Below are 14,724 nucleotides of genomic sequence, written 5' to 3'. Positions count from 1 at the left end.
TCACGTGACCCCTAGCCACGTGCCATTTTGACAAAATACGTTTGTCAGTGACTTAATGCAAGTTGTCAGTCGTCAGCCGCAAAACTACTCTTCACGTAATATCATCGCAGCATCAGAAAACGATATATACAAAAGAAAGATAAAGGAATTAGGAATCATAGATCCATATGGATGTGTCCGGCTAATAACAAGCTTACGTTATGTTGAATGTTTGGTAGTGCACACAAACATTGCAAATTTCTATGGTAAATATAGGTTATTTTTGGCACCCCGGTTTTATAAGTAATATGAGTGAGATGTCTCACTATGGGATGTCTCCTCTGCTACATTCCTCAGAATACCTATTTCACTTTGCCAATCCTGATTGGCCGGTGAAACGCATCAGTTTGATAGGAGAACCTCCCACCTCCTATAAGAGGAGGGGACGAACAGGTGCGCGTCATTCTTAGTACTGCGTCTATGCCGAGGGGAGCACCCGTGCTGTGCAGGAAGAAAAACATCGCACACTGCTCATTTTCCTCTCCCCCATACAGGTCCACCTCAGCTCGTCCATAACAGCCCCATAAGTGTCGCACCACGTCGGGGTGCAACATTCATTTCCCTTAAATCAACGTGCCCCTGGAAAGCAGGTCCCTGCCCACGTTCATGATCCCCGATATGTGCGTTGCCCTCAGGGAAAAGAGACATCCCACACTCCACAGGATCAGTCTGCGTACCAGCAAAAGCAACCGATGGGAGCGCAGTCCGCCCTGCCGGTTGATATGCCACGGCCCTGGTGTTTTCCGTCCTCATGACATGATGCCCCTCACAGATCTGCCCTCGTGAACTCCATCCCATCCTGACAGGCTGTCGGTGGTGGAGATCACCTTCCTGTCTGTGACAGCACCCATGGGCACTCCATCCGCCAGTGAAGCAGAGCTGCGCTGCACCCTGGAGTAACCAAAACCCTTCGTCCATCACGACATAGCCATCAACCAGAGAAACCAAAGAGATAAAGGCACAGAGCGCAGGGACGGTCCCAGGAAAACTATCTCATGGGAAGAGGATAACTTGCTTTTCTCATCGTTCACCATGAATCCAAAATTGGACAGGTGATACAGCAGGATGCGCGTATGCGTCCTGGCCTCTGCCTCCGACTGGGCCAGAAGCAGTCAATTGTCCATATACTTGGCCAAGCAAATGCCCCGCCTCCTTAGCGGTGCGATTGCCGCATACGTACAAAGACCCTCGGGCTCAGAGAGAGGCCGAACGGTATGCAGTATTCGTAGCATATCCTCTGGAAAGCAAACCGTAGGAACTTGCTCTGAGGAGGATAAATCAGGATGTGGAAATACGTGTCTTTGAGGTCGGCAGACGTGAACCAGTCCCTCTGATGTACCAGATGTAGGAGGGAGGAATGCGTGAGCATCCTGAAAGCATAATTCCTAAGACCCCTGTTCAGGTCTCGTAAATCCAGGATAGGATAGATCCCGGTCTTCCCTCGTTTGGGGACCAGGAAGTACCTGGAATAAAATCCCCCCGGGAGGAACAGACGCAAACACAGGTGCTAGCAGGGATACAGGACAGCGTGTTCCGGAGTGTCCAAGACGTCGGGGACAGCGTCGCCTCTGAACAGCAGCTGGGTCGCTGGAGTTTCTCAGCTCGTACACCGTGGTATAGGAGCTGGGTCCGGGCCAACACCGTGCTGTGGGCCCAGGAGGGAGACCAACCATCAGCTGAAATTCTAACTCTCTTCTTTGGGTCAAAGAACTTCAGTACTGGTTCCTCTGTAACAAGTGTTTTCGGGGCCAGGAAACTTTCCTCCGGCTCGTGTGACCACACCCACTCATTGCTCTGTTCTAGAAGCCATCTGAGTGGTGCTGATTGGGTGGAGAGCATTGGAACAAACTTTGCCAGGTATGTGACCTGTTCTTTATTCCTGGGCCGCTCCATATTCACTATTGCTGAGATTTTTCTGGGGTCCGGCTGCATTCCTTCTGCTGAAACAATGTCACCCACAAAAGTCAATGTGCTTGCTCCAAATTCACATTTCTTTCTATTAAGTTTCAGGTTGACATTACTTGTGTCCAGCACTTGTCTCAGCCGGGCGTTGTGCTCCTCTTTGATGGACTGCCATACTATAATGTCATCCATCATGGTTTCCACACCCAGTTGATGTAGATCAATGATTGATTGCCCCGTAGGCAATCAATCATTAAAACCAGTGAATTAGCTATTGCTGGGGAAGAACAAAATGGAGTAACTGTACAGGGAGCAGGGGTTTGGTCTCACCGAGGCAGCCAGCTGAGAAGGGTTCAACCTAAAACACCACGTGACACACCAAACCAAGGACACCAAACGTGAGTAGGACTGCACAGAAAAGGGAGACACCGCCACCAGGGGTTCTGGCTGCTGCGCCCCAAAAGCCCACAGCTCCTGTCAGGCACAAAAGAACAACAGTAAATAACTACAGCAATAGGAAAATAATCATCAAATGGAAAAAAAGAAGAAATACAGTTATACAGAGAACTAAGCAAAAATCAAAAAACCAACAATCCAATTACCTAAATAGACTAAGCACTAAACTATAAACAACCATACAGTTAAGACACACAGACAATGACAATGTAACCCTTAGCTTGTTGCATGCTGGAGGGAGCAGCTCAGCCTCACAGCAGGGTGACATGGGCTGATCTCTGGACAGACAGTGAGGACAGGGCATAAAACAAACCACACCACAACATTAATAAAAACGGAACCAAGAGTGGGTTAGAACCACCATAAATACATCGGTATTAAAAGCAGCCAATCTCGTGGAGCTGATAAAACAGAATCCTAGAGAGTAGTTCAATTCCAGCAGCACCAATATAGCAAAACTAAACAGCAGGTCTGAAGGGAGTGGCAGCCGGTTTTAATAGGCTGCACACCGTGGCTTTGAGCCTGAAGACAAAAAGTTTAAAATGAAATTCCACCCCTTTGGCCATTATTTCATACATGGAATTCATACTTACAGACGGAAAGCTGAAGTGGGAGGAGTCAGGAGCCGCGATGATAGCAGCTCACAGCTGCACAGAGAGCTAGATAAAACAAAGCCAGTCAAACAAAACTTAATTTAACACAGGAGCAGCCGCCAGTGAACAAGCAAGCCTTCCTCAGAAGCGATGATAAACTCGTGCCGAGCCAGACAGGAGCAGGGAGCCCGCCACACCATCAGCATTCTGATGCGCTCCGTGCTGCAGACATACCACGCAAAATGAGCGTCCGAGTGTACCAGTGATCAGAGGAGGAGGCGGAAACAATGCTCACCTTTGGAGCAGTCCAGAATTCCCAGCAGGTGCTGGAGAAACTTGCACAGCACAATTCACTGCAGCCTTACGTCAGTGAGCCACGCCGCTGCATCCACCAAGTAAGAAGTGCAGAGCAGGTGTGTGTGCCAAGCCATAAGTACGCTGCACTGTCGGGCAATGCCCACTAAAAACACTAAACTCTGAGGAGATGGATGCTATTTTTTCCCTCTCCCTCATTTTCCCTGCTTGCTGCTCTTTTGTCTTGTTCAAATCTAACAGGAGCCTCTATCAGCATCCCGACCTGAATCTAATCTTGGAATTGATGATCTGGTCTTTCTTCGCTTTTGGTCAAATCTCTCTACTAGAAGGACGGGGAATGGGAGACTTCACAAGTCCCGAGGACGTGGAAGACGTTCACCACCAGATATGGGAATTTATGATATCGGATCTTCTGCTCCTCCTGTGGACCCACCACCCGCAGAGGGATCCGTAGGGGTCGGGTGCAGAGAGGACTGAGTGGCGGTCGAGGGGGGGTGCCACGGCGGCCCGGTCCGCGTCCACAGCTTCTGGCTGTTGGGACATGGAACGTCACCTCGCTGGGGGGGAAGGATCCTGAGCTTGTGCGGGAGGTTGAGAGGTACTGGGTAGATATAGTCGGGTTCACCTCCACGCACAGCTTGGGCTCTGGATCCCAACTTTTGGAGAGAGGCTGGACGCTCCACTTCTCTGGCGTTGCCCGTGGGGAGAGGCGGCGGGCTGGAATGGGCTTGCTTATTGCCCTCCAGCTCAGCCACCACGTGTTGGAGTTTACCCCAGTGAACGAGAGGGTCGCCTTCGGGTTGGGGACAGGTCTCTCACCGTTGTCTCGGCCTACGGGCCCAACATTGGCGCAGAGTACCCGGCCTTCTTGGAGTCCCTGGGAAGGGTGCTAGACGGTGTCCCGACTGGGGACTCCATTGTTCTACTGGGGGACTTCAAAGCCCACGTGGGCTGCGACAGTAAGACCTGGAAATGGGTGATTGGGAAAAACGGCCTCCCCGATCTGAACCCGAGTGGTGTTTTGTTATTGAACTTCTGTGCTTGTTACAGTTTGTCCATAACGAACACCATGTTTGAGCACAAGGGTGTCCATAAGTGCACGTGGCACCAGGACAATCTAGGCCGGAGGTTGATGATCGACTTTGTAGTTGTATCATCTGATCTCTGGCCGCGTGTCTCGGGCACTCGAGTGAAGAGAGGGGCTGAGCTGTCAACTGATCACCACCTGGTGGTGAGCTGGATTCGGTGGCAGGGGAGGAAGCCGGTCAGACCTGGCAGGCCCAAACATGTGGTGAGGGTCTGTTGGGAACATCTGGTGGATCCCTCTGTCAGTGGGGTCTTTAACTCCCACCTCCGGATGAGCTTCTCCCAGATCCCGAGGGAGGTGGGAGACATGGAGTCCGAGTGGACCATGTTCTCCTCCTCCATTGTCGATGCGGCCATTCGCAGCAGTGGCCGTAAAGTCTCTGGTGCCTGTCGTGGCGGCAATCCCCAAACTCGGTGGTGGCGCCCGGAAGTAAGGGATGCCGTCAAGCTGAAGAAGGAGACCTACCTGGCCTTTTTGGCTGGTAGGACTCCGGAGGCAGCCAAGAGGTACCGGCAGGCCAAGCATGCTGCAGCCCGCGCGGTCGCTGAGGAAAAAAACTCGGGTCTGGGAGGAGTTCAGGGGGAGCTGCTGACTTCAACTGGGGATGTTGTCGGGCGGTGGAAGGAGTACTTCGAGGGTCTCCTCAATCCCACTGCCACGTTTTCCGATGAGAAAGCAGAGGCTGGAGACTCAGAGGCAGACTCGCCCATCACCCCTGCTGAAGTCACCGAGGTGGTTGGAAAGCTCCTCGGGGGCAGGGCTCCAGGGGTGGATGAGACTCGTCCTGAGTACCTTAAGTCTCTGGATGTTGTAGGACTGTCTTGGTTGACACATCTCTGCAACATCGCGTGGCAGTTGGGGACAGTGCTTCTGGATTGGCAGCTCCAACTACAGAGGGATCACACTCCTCCGCCTCCCCGGCAAGGTCTACTCCAGGATGCTGGAGAGGAGGATCTGGCCGATAGTCGAACCTCAGATTCAGGAGGAACAATGCGGTTTTCGTCCCGGTCGCGGCACACTGGACCAGCTCTATACCCTTCATCGGGTGCTCAAGGGTTTGTGGGATTTCACCCAACCAGTCCACATGTGTTTTGTGGATCTGGAGAAGGCGTTCGATCGTGTCCCTCGTGGTGCCTTGTGGGGGTTGCTCCGGGAGTATGGGGTCCGGGGCCCTTTGCTAAGGGCTGTCCGTTCCCCGTATGACCGCAGCAGGAGCCTGGTTCGCATTGCCGGCAGTAAGTTTGACCTGTTCCCAGTGCATGTTGGTCTCTGCCAGGGCTGCCCTTTGTCACCGGTTCTGTTCATCATTTTTATGGACAGAATTTCTAGGTGCAGCCAGGAACCGGAGGGAGCCCGATTTGGGAACCTCAGGATTTCATCTCTGCTGCTTGCAGATGATGTTGTTCTGTTGGGTTCATCAAATCGGGATCTTCAGTGTGCACTGGGGTGGATTGCAGCCGAGTGTGAAGCGGCCGGGATGAGGATCAGCACCTCCAAATCTGAGGCAATGGTTCTCCACCTGTGGTCTGTTCTGACCTCACCCTCACTTTTCATGTACACCTGGACCCGGCTCTGCCAACGAACTCTCAAGGTCATCTCTATGTGAGAGTCAGCAGCAGAGTCTGAGTAAACGGGCTTATCTCAACAAACACTTTCACTCCTCCTACATCACTACATATCCTGTCTTTGTCACTGTCTCCTCTGGCTCCACCCCCTCCTCCTTCTCAGCGGTTGGGCAGTAGGAGGCATGCCGTAAGGGCAGTGCCACACTGTGGCTGACCTGCAAACTACCCATCCTAAAGACCCATCCCCTGTGCTAACGTGCTGTTGTATTGAATTGAATGTTGTGTTTGTTGGTTTCTGTCGAAATGTTGCTGAAGAGTTTTTTCATGATCCCAAACTCCGCCCCTCTCTACAAGGGCCTAGTTTGGTTTTTGCCTGTTTTTTTTTTTTAATCTCTTCTTCCTCCCCATTGTTGTTATCCCATTTCTCATCTAAATAAGGGGCGCTGCCCTTGTGGCGAACCACAGTTCTCCCGCTCCTGTGCTCCCATGTTATGATTGTCTTTTCATGTTTTTCTTTGACGGGATGAAACTGAAATGTAATTTTGTTGCTCTGTAACATGTGCAATGACAAATAAATTCAACTCTAACTCTAACAAAAGACAACAGAAATGCAACAAACTACACTAAAAAAAGATACAAAATGACTCCAAATCACACTACTTAAGGCAAAACAATGAATATACAAAAAAATGCACAAATGTAAAAAATGTAAAACAAAAAACTAAAAAATATTTATACAGGAAGTACACTAAAACACAGAACTGCACAAAAATGCTCCAAAAACACACAGAATGACTCCAAAAAACACATATTACAGAACAATACACCAAACGACAACAAAAACATGAAAATGACTCAAAATACACAAAACTAAATATTTATACAAAAAATACACAAAACTAAATATTTACACAAAATGACTCCTGAATCACACTACAATGACAACAAAAACAATAATTATACAAAAAATGCACAAAAACACAACAGAAAGGTACAAAAATACACATGACTCCAAAAAACACACATTACAGAAAAATACACCAAACAAAAAAATATAAAAGTGAGTAAAAAAAAATAAAAAAAACAACAGACACATTTATCATGCACTTGTCTCATAGAATTAAACCAGGAAATTTGCACCCGCAAAAATACCCCTTATGCTCCCACATGAATGCATACTTCCGATGGGCACTGTACTAGTATATCTATAAATTCAAGCACTGGAAAAAGTGAAATCTAAGCAAGATATAATTTCCTAAATTAAGGCAAAAATTTCTTGTTTTTGGCTGACAAGTTATTTTTGCTCAAAATGAATTTGTCAGGCAAGATAATTTTGCTAGTTTTAAGATAATTATTACTTAATTATCTTGTAAGGTTGAATAGTCTTGTTGAGTATTAAAAGCTAGTAATGAGTACATTAAGGCTTAAATCAAGCATTTTACACATTTTAAGATGTTTGACAAATAATCAAAGGACCGCACCTGGAGTTTCATAAGTAAAATGTTCTTATTTTAAAATTTTGCATAATCTAGTAATAATACAAATGGAAAAATACAAGTATCAAAACAAAAGACACAACTGTCATATAGATTCTCTCCAAGCAATGTGTTTAATGCACATGGCATATGATTAAAACTGTTCTTACATGCTCCAACATTCATCATTACATTATTATCACCAGCCGAGCATGTTTAGACATCATTAATAGTTGTTACAGCCAGCCACATTTATATGGAAAGAAACCGTTGAGTTGCAGTGCAGTTCCATAACATCTGTCAGATAGTATTTCACTAGAACATAAGTTTGATTTCCATTGTTTAGAATGTAATAAGACATGTAATCCACCAACTTCTCCACCTCCACTACCTCAGTGTCCTGATCATTATGTGGCACTTCAACCTGATAACACATGTGCTGTCTGTCAAAGCACACAGTCTGACAAAACACACACATGTAGAATTGACAACAAAGATGTTTTTGATCTTTGCAAACTGTGGGAACTGTGGGTTATGTACATTAGCTAGGACCAAAGACTTTTGTTTATATATTTGTTACCGTTAATGGCAGTCCATTTCACTGACACCTCATGCTGTACTTCACTGAGACCCAAGGATAGTCTCAACTTTTCAGTGAGAATTTGCATATTGCCAACCTCAGACACTGGTCCCAAATCACGGTCATTTGAGAAAACAGGGTTCACAGAAAGATCAACATTTTGACAGCTTTCATATATTTGGTTTTGAGTGATCAAAGACTTGCAGGTATTTGTTTTGTGGCCTTTTGCTTGAAGAAGACATGTTTTGACTCAAAACACATGAACATGTGTCTAACCGTTGGACCAAGTGATCGTATCTGTGATGGTAAATGAATCATGTAATGTTGCTTAGGTGTTACATTGTGGTCAGGAAAGAGCGCTTTCCAACGTTTCAAATGATTTTCAATCAGTGCTTTTAACTTTGAGATGGTCGCAGTTGAAAGAACTGGGACAAATGCAATCTGTACAATGTCTATCAGCTCCAGTATCAGTCGACCCTCTTCATTTACATTCAAGCTTGGCAAAATAAATGGCAGAATCTGCAACATCACAAGCATTTGACCTGATGACTGTTTCAGCTTGTTGTCATTGGACATTAATGTGTTAACAGATATTGGTGTGGGTCGATCCCTTACATCTAGAGGGGAGTAGGGAAAACCAAGTATACCAGAATTCACTGAGTCCAGATCCACCTGTCCTGATTGAATGAGATGATTCAAAACACATTTTACTTCAAGTGGGGCGATGCCCTCCAGGATCACATGCATAATGTCCTGTGGTGTTTGTTGGATGATATCAAAATTGGGAAATTCCACTAACTTACTCCTTCTGTTAATTCCATACGTCTCACATGCCTCTCCAAAGTTCTTTTCATAAATGCATCCTCACTGAATTGGGACTGCATGTCCTGAAGGTAACACTCGTAGTGTCTGCACTTACTGAAGGCAAAGCGTGTGAATTTCAACACCATTGGCCAACTTGTCCAAGTCCTCCTTAATTCTGTTCAATATGGGGTCCACCCCAGGCTGTCGAAGATCTGCATATTTTGCCATGGCAAGTAGCCTGATGGCAGCCAGTTTTGATCTGTATTTTGGGTTTATATTTCCTAATGTGTAGTACACCATTAGTAGTTTGTTTTTTGAAGCACAGGATTGATAATCTCTATTTCATCAGTGTACAGAATTATCTGCAGTGCATCTGGTTTGGTAGAAAATATGGGGTGTGACTTGAAAAGTTCACCATCAACAATGTCATAAACAAATCCTTCATTGCACTTTTTAGGGCCCACCTCAACCATTGACCAAATCCTGGGATGTGAGAGAAACTGCTCCAGACTTTTAACTAACGGCACATAGTAAAACAGCTTGCTCTTGATAGAGTAGTCTGCACCTTTTTTACTGCATAGGATTTGAGCAACAGGAATTCCCTCTGCTTCCAAAGAATCAAACTGTTTCTTCATGATACTGTCCTGTCGAAAGGTTGTTGCCACCTCAGCAAATGGATCAACAAACCGGTCAAATACATCCAGGCCAACCCTTTCCAGCTGACTTGAGGAGTCATTTCCAGAATGTTTCTTTCACGTCTTTCATCTGCTTCTTGAGGCGGTCCATTAGAGAAGACTGGTACTGTTGTTCTCCAGCAAAAATGGTGTTCACAGATTTCTGAAACATGCATAATAAAAAAAAAATATATATATATTTATATATTTGTTATCAGGTTGTGTCATGTTAAAAAATATAAATGCAACAAAATGCGACTGACAGCAGTTACCTGTGATATGTTAGACTTGGCCCTGGTATTTATCACAAACATTGTAGCATGTCTTCTGAGATTCTTGGGAAAAAAACAAGTCTAATTAGGTACATGCAGACAAAGAACTACATAAAGTTGGTACATTAGGCAGAACAATGTGTGCTCAAGTAAAAGCAATCTTACTTTAAAGTGACAACAGTAAATATAAACACATTAGTGAATAAAATTGCAGTAGTTTATAGCATCAAATTAAATATTCTAAATTAAGATATGACATTTAGAAAAGTAGAATATTTTCTTTTTAAACTAAAAGAAGGGGTGTACGGAAGAGGATTAGGGCCACTAAAAAACAAAAAACAAAACTGAGCCAGTAATTAAAGAAAGAAAAAAAAAAAAAACAGTAAAAAAAAATTATTAAAAAAAAAAAAAAAAAAAAAGCGAGTGAGGTACGTAGTAATTTATTTTTTTTCAGTCCTGTTTTTTTTTATTTTTGGTTACATTTTTTTTTAATTATTATTTTTTTATTTACTTTTGCCTGCAAACTCCTCCCACACAACACACAGGTGGAGACAGGCATCGTGTTTCTGAGTGGCTGGAGGAGGAAAAGAGTGAAAATGACCGAATTTTCGGATTTTCTGCGTGAGCGAGGGTTTCCAGAGTAATGTACATTCGGTCATTTTTCACTCAGAAACACGAGGCCTGTCTCCACCTGTGTGTTGTGTGGGAGGAGCTTGCAGGCCGCAAAAAAAAAAAAAAAAAAACAAGACTAAAAAAAATAAATAAAATAAAATAAAAATAATAATAATAAAAAAATCAAGAAAAGAAGATTACTCCCGTACGTACGTACCTCACTCGCTGTTTTTTTTTTTTTTACTGTTTTTTTAAAAAACAAATTATTAAAAAAAAACATTTATTGGAACAATGTGTTTGGATTTTGAGAATTATTTTAAGTCAGGTTAAGGACAGACCATAAATTAGGTAGAGGAATGAAGAGAATGTGTGCCAAAGACACCACAGCTACAGCGGAATCACATTCGTAAACAAACTGCACCACTTTTCATTAACACAACAAAACAAGCTAACACTAGCTTTCGAAGGAACAACTTACTTGCAGCAGCGGCAAAAGCTGGATCTGTTCTCCGATGATTGTGCACTTGTGTCTCGCCCCTCCACCGGCGTCTGACCTCCTGTTTCTTCATCAGTTGGCTGGATATTATCACGTAAGTATAGCGGGTGTCTTCTTTTAATGTGATGGCAGGATGAATTATAAACCATGTAATCCTCCGTGCACCCGTCGATACCGCTTAACATCCAAAAGTCCGGACTGCGGCTGTGCAGTCTGTTGCTATGGCTCAGTAAATGTATGTTTCCCAAAGCTAGTTAAGTACATTCTTAGCTAATGGGGGGGTATAATATTGACACACATGTTTGAAGTATGATTGGCTGTTAATGCGACTGTATGTCACATATTATTATCTTAACATTTTTTATGTGTTCTTGACCAAAATTTAACAAAGTAGTGATTATATGGCGACATGACATTGACTTTATGGTCCCCCCTCTCAGTGAACTGGTATCTTCCAATGCAACGCAGATCCGTCGACGTTGGCCGCAAATTACGTAGCGCCCATTTTTCGGCGGTGAATCTAAGAAGACAGTCGTTAATTTTCAAAAATAAAAAATATATCGATGTCTTTCTAGTTTGGTGTTTGCTGGACATCTTGAAGATCCAACATGGATGAAGATGGGGCGAGAGAAACATATCCAGAGATGGACAGTATATCAGCTTCAGTATTAAAAGGTCAAATTTGTGTATTATCTTTTATAGCAACATGCTAAATGATAACTAGCTAACACTTAGCATGTGTTGAGAGTAGTGTTGTGTTCAAGACCGCACTATCCGAGGCCAAGACTTGTCCGAGACCAGAATGCACCGAGACCGAGTCAAGACCAAGACCGAGACAAGCCGAGACCAAGACCATAAACATTATTTTTTTCAATTTAAAAAAATCTATAAATAAATAAAATTATGACAAGGTTCGACAGTTAAATAACATTCTCTCTTTAATTTTAGTTTATTTTAAATACATTTGATGGACAAAAAAGGTGCCTGCAAAAAATTAACTAAAATATTAAAACTACTACTGCTACTGATAAATTCACAATTATTCTACATATTTGAAAACAAGATTTTTATGTCAGCTGAATGTACAGCAAGTGTTTAAAAGCATTTCTGCCAAGAAATAATGATTCTTGATTCTGATTCTTTGAGTTTTTCAGGTTTAACAGGTCACAGAGTTCATAAGATCATTATTTAGTTTGAAAAATCCTTTAAACAGGTTATTTTTTATTAATTCACTTAGTTGATATAGTTTAATTTGGTTGCTGTAATATAACTAGAATATTCAATTAACAAAGGTTTCCAACTGTAACTGTAAAAGTGAAACTTTCTGAAATAAAACTACAAACAAGTTGTCATCAGTGTAAAAAACATAGATCTACAGGTAGATGTGAAACTAAATAAAACAAACCCTGGAACAGTCATGTGACAAATCAATCAATAGTTATTGTTGAGAATTATTATTATTATTCTGATACAGTGGAAACAGAAACTATAAAAATAATTATATTATGAACCTGTTTTTATTGTAGGGAACATATTATATACATAAGTGTAATTAGAGTCTAAAGACACAAAAAACACCACTTTAAAACGAAAATAGACTAATATAAGACGTCTTTACAGTTATTTGACTTATTCTGGGCTAGTGCAACTCTGTGGTGATGACGCGCTAATGACGACATAAACCAAGATGGCGGCGGCCCGGACTACAGCTGATATTATGTAATAAAGCCTTAAAAGACATGGATATAATGAAAAGAGTGGATGGACAGAGACATAAACATGTAGACTTTCACACAGACACACACGGACTTATTAAACACACACAGACTTATTAAACACACACAGACTTATTAAACACACACAGACTCATTAAACACGGTAAACGGAACAGGCATCACCGCTCGGCTGGCACTAGGACCCAGAAGCAGAGTAAGTGCGTCCCCTATCCAGCCTTCACAGACTGTAATATCATCAGTTTATCATTTTACCAGTTATTAGAGCTACTGTCTTTACCAGGGAGATAATATTTATTACTGGTGATTGTTTTCTGGAGTTTTACTGGGATTTTTACCGGTGATTAGTTCATTTCTCCTTTGCGCTCCGCGGTCCAAACTGACACCGTAGCCACACACGTATGAGTGTCACACACGTCACTCAGTCACATTAAGGAAGGTTGTGGTCATTATACAGGGTGGATTAAATAATGAATAAAGGATTGTTTTATCCCGTTCTTCTCTGTGTTATTATCACATTATAAAAAAGTTTAAAAATAGCAGGAATTAGTGCTGGTCTCTAACGGTCTTGACGGAAAATCCCGAGTCCGAGACAAGACCGAGTCAAAATGCTTCAGAGTCCGAGACAAGACCAAGACCTTTAAAATTCGGTCTCGAGACCAAGACCGGTCTTGACCACCACAACACTAGTTGAGAGACTACTTCAACTTCTGATTGATTTGTGTTTAACCTTGAAATTTGTTCCTTGTCACATTTTATTTGTGGTGCTGGTATTTCTTTCTTTTTTACGGTTTTGTCAGTAATGTTAATTCAGTCAGTGTGCTACAGATATACAGATTTTTTCTTCTTCTTCTTTTTGCTTTTTCAATCAACAGAGGTAATGCACACTTATACAGCTGATTGGAATATTTAGTTTAAATTTTAATAACTGCCATATTTATTCAAATATTTGTTTTTTATTAGCTGCTGGTGTGAAGATGGCCATGTTGCCCAGCCTCACTAAGGAGGATTTGCGAGACCTGTTTCCTGGGTCAGAAAACTTTTTAAGAAGAAGACACATTTGGCAACTTGTTCATGTGGATATGGAGGTGAGCTGTATTTATTGTTTGTATAAATGTTTTGCCCCTAACTGTTAGAAGTGAGGCCAAATGTCTGTTGTGTTTATGTTGCAGAGTCAGAAATCTTGACACTTCTGTTATAGACAGCCCATCTACGCCTTTGTTTTCCTCCTCCTCTGACAGCAACATCAGCTCTCCAACACCCTTCAATTCATCAAAACCTAAACACAAAGATTGTTCTGGCACCACTAAAAAGCTTTGGCTCATTAGTCCAGAGTATGTCATATACACTGACACAGAACTAGAACTAAGAAGTGCTTACTTTGAAAAGCAGCGTGCTGGACAAGACAAAGACTACACCATGCCAAAAGACTTGCTCTGTAGACTCATTAGGAATACAGTAACAGGCATGATTGCTATGAAAAGAGCGTCTGAGGATGATTTTAAGTACCCAGGCTCCCATGAACTGACTGCCATGGCTAAGCGTCTAGTAGAATACTACCCAATGCTATGAAACAAGTATGAAACAAGGAATTATGTTTTTAATCTGTTACCAATGGTAATAATAGTTTGTTTTGTTATTTTAGGAAATGGTGAAGAAGCAGTTGTTGAAAAGAGTTCAGAATGTGACAACTCCAAAAAAGAAGCAAGGTGCAAACCCTTCAGGAAAAAGACCTAGAAGCCTAAAATTCCCGAGCAGCCAGGGCGACGTGCACTGAAGAGAGTGATGAACCTTTCTCCTCCCCTGCTTCAGTCTCTTCAGTCGCCTCGTCGTCTTCCTCCACTGTGATCCTAGAGAAGTCAACTCCTTCTACAAGTACTTCCCAAGAGGTGGATCTCTTTAGTGGTAGGTTAGAATTTTACTTTACTTTTACTTTTACTAAATGCTTATAAGAAATATTTTCATTTGTATATCATGTTGTCAACACAGTGTTATAAATAGTTGGTGTATTTCTTTTCTTTTGATATCATTTTTGTTTGTGTTCCCAGAGAGCCCACAGAGCCAAGCGAGACACTATGGCTCAGATGTTCCCTTCGCATGTAGCTCTGCCGAAGACGTTGG

The 14,724-nt window shown here is 43.1% G+C and overlaps 2 long non-coding RNA genes across 2 annotated transcripts; one reads left to right on the top strand and one right to left on the bottom strand.

Moving 5' to 3' along the window:
- Window positions 1-9,404: 9,404 nt before the first annotated feature.
- LOC114472386 (uncharacterized) lies at window positions 9,405-11,042 on the bottom strand. The gene is made up of 3 exons (XR_003675088.1): window positions 10,853-11,042; window positions 9,763-9,825; window positions 9,405-9,653 (listed from the first exon to the last, which is right to left on the bottom strand). It is a non-coding gene; the product is annotated as an uncharacterized LOC114472386 (long non-coding RNA).
- LOC114472387 (uncharacterized) lies at window positions 10,847-14,415 on the top strand. Its single transcript, XR_003675089.1, has 3 exons — window positions 10,847-10,964; window positions 13,567-13,691; window positions 14,249-14,415. It is a non-coding gene; the product is annotated as an uncharacterized LOC114472387 (long non-coding RNA).
- Window positions 14,416-14,724: the final 309 nt, after the last annotated feature.

This window comes from Gouania willdenowi, chromosome 11, assembly GCF_900634775.1.
Source record: "Gouania willdenowi chromosome 11, fGouWil2.1, whole genome shotgun sequence".
In the NCBI taxonomy this organism is placed as follows: Eukaryota; Metazoa; Chordata; class Actinopteri; order Blenniiformes; family Gobiesocidae; genus Gouania; species Gouania willdenowi.
The sequence above is the reverse complement of the archived record's forward strand: the minus strand, read 5'-3'. Positions and strand labels throughout refer to the sequence as shown.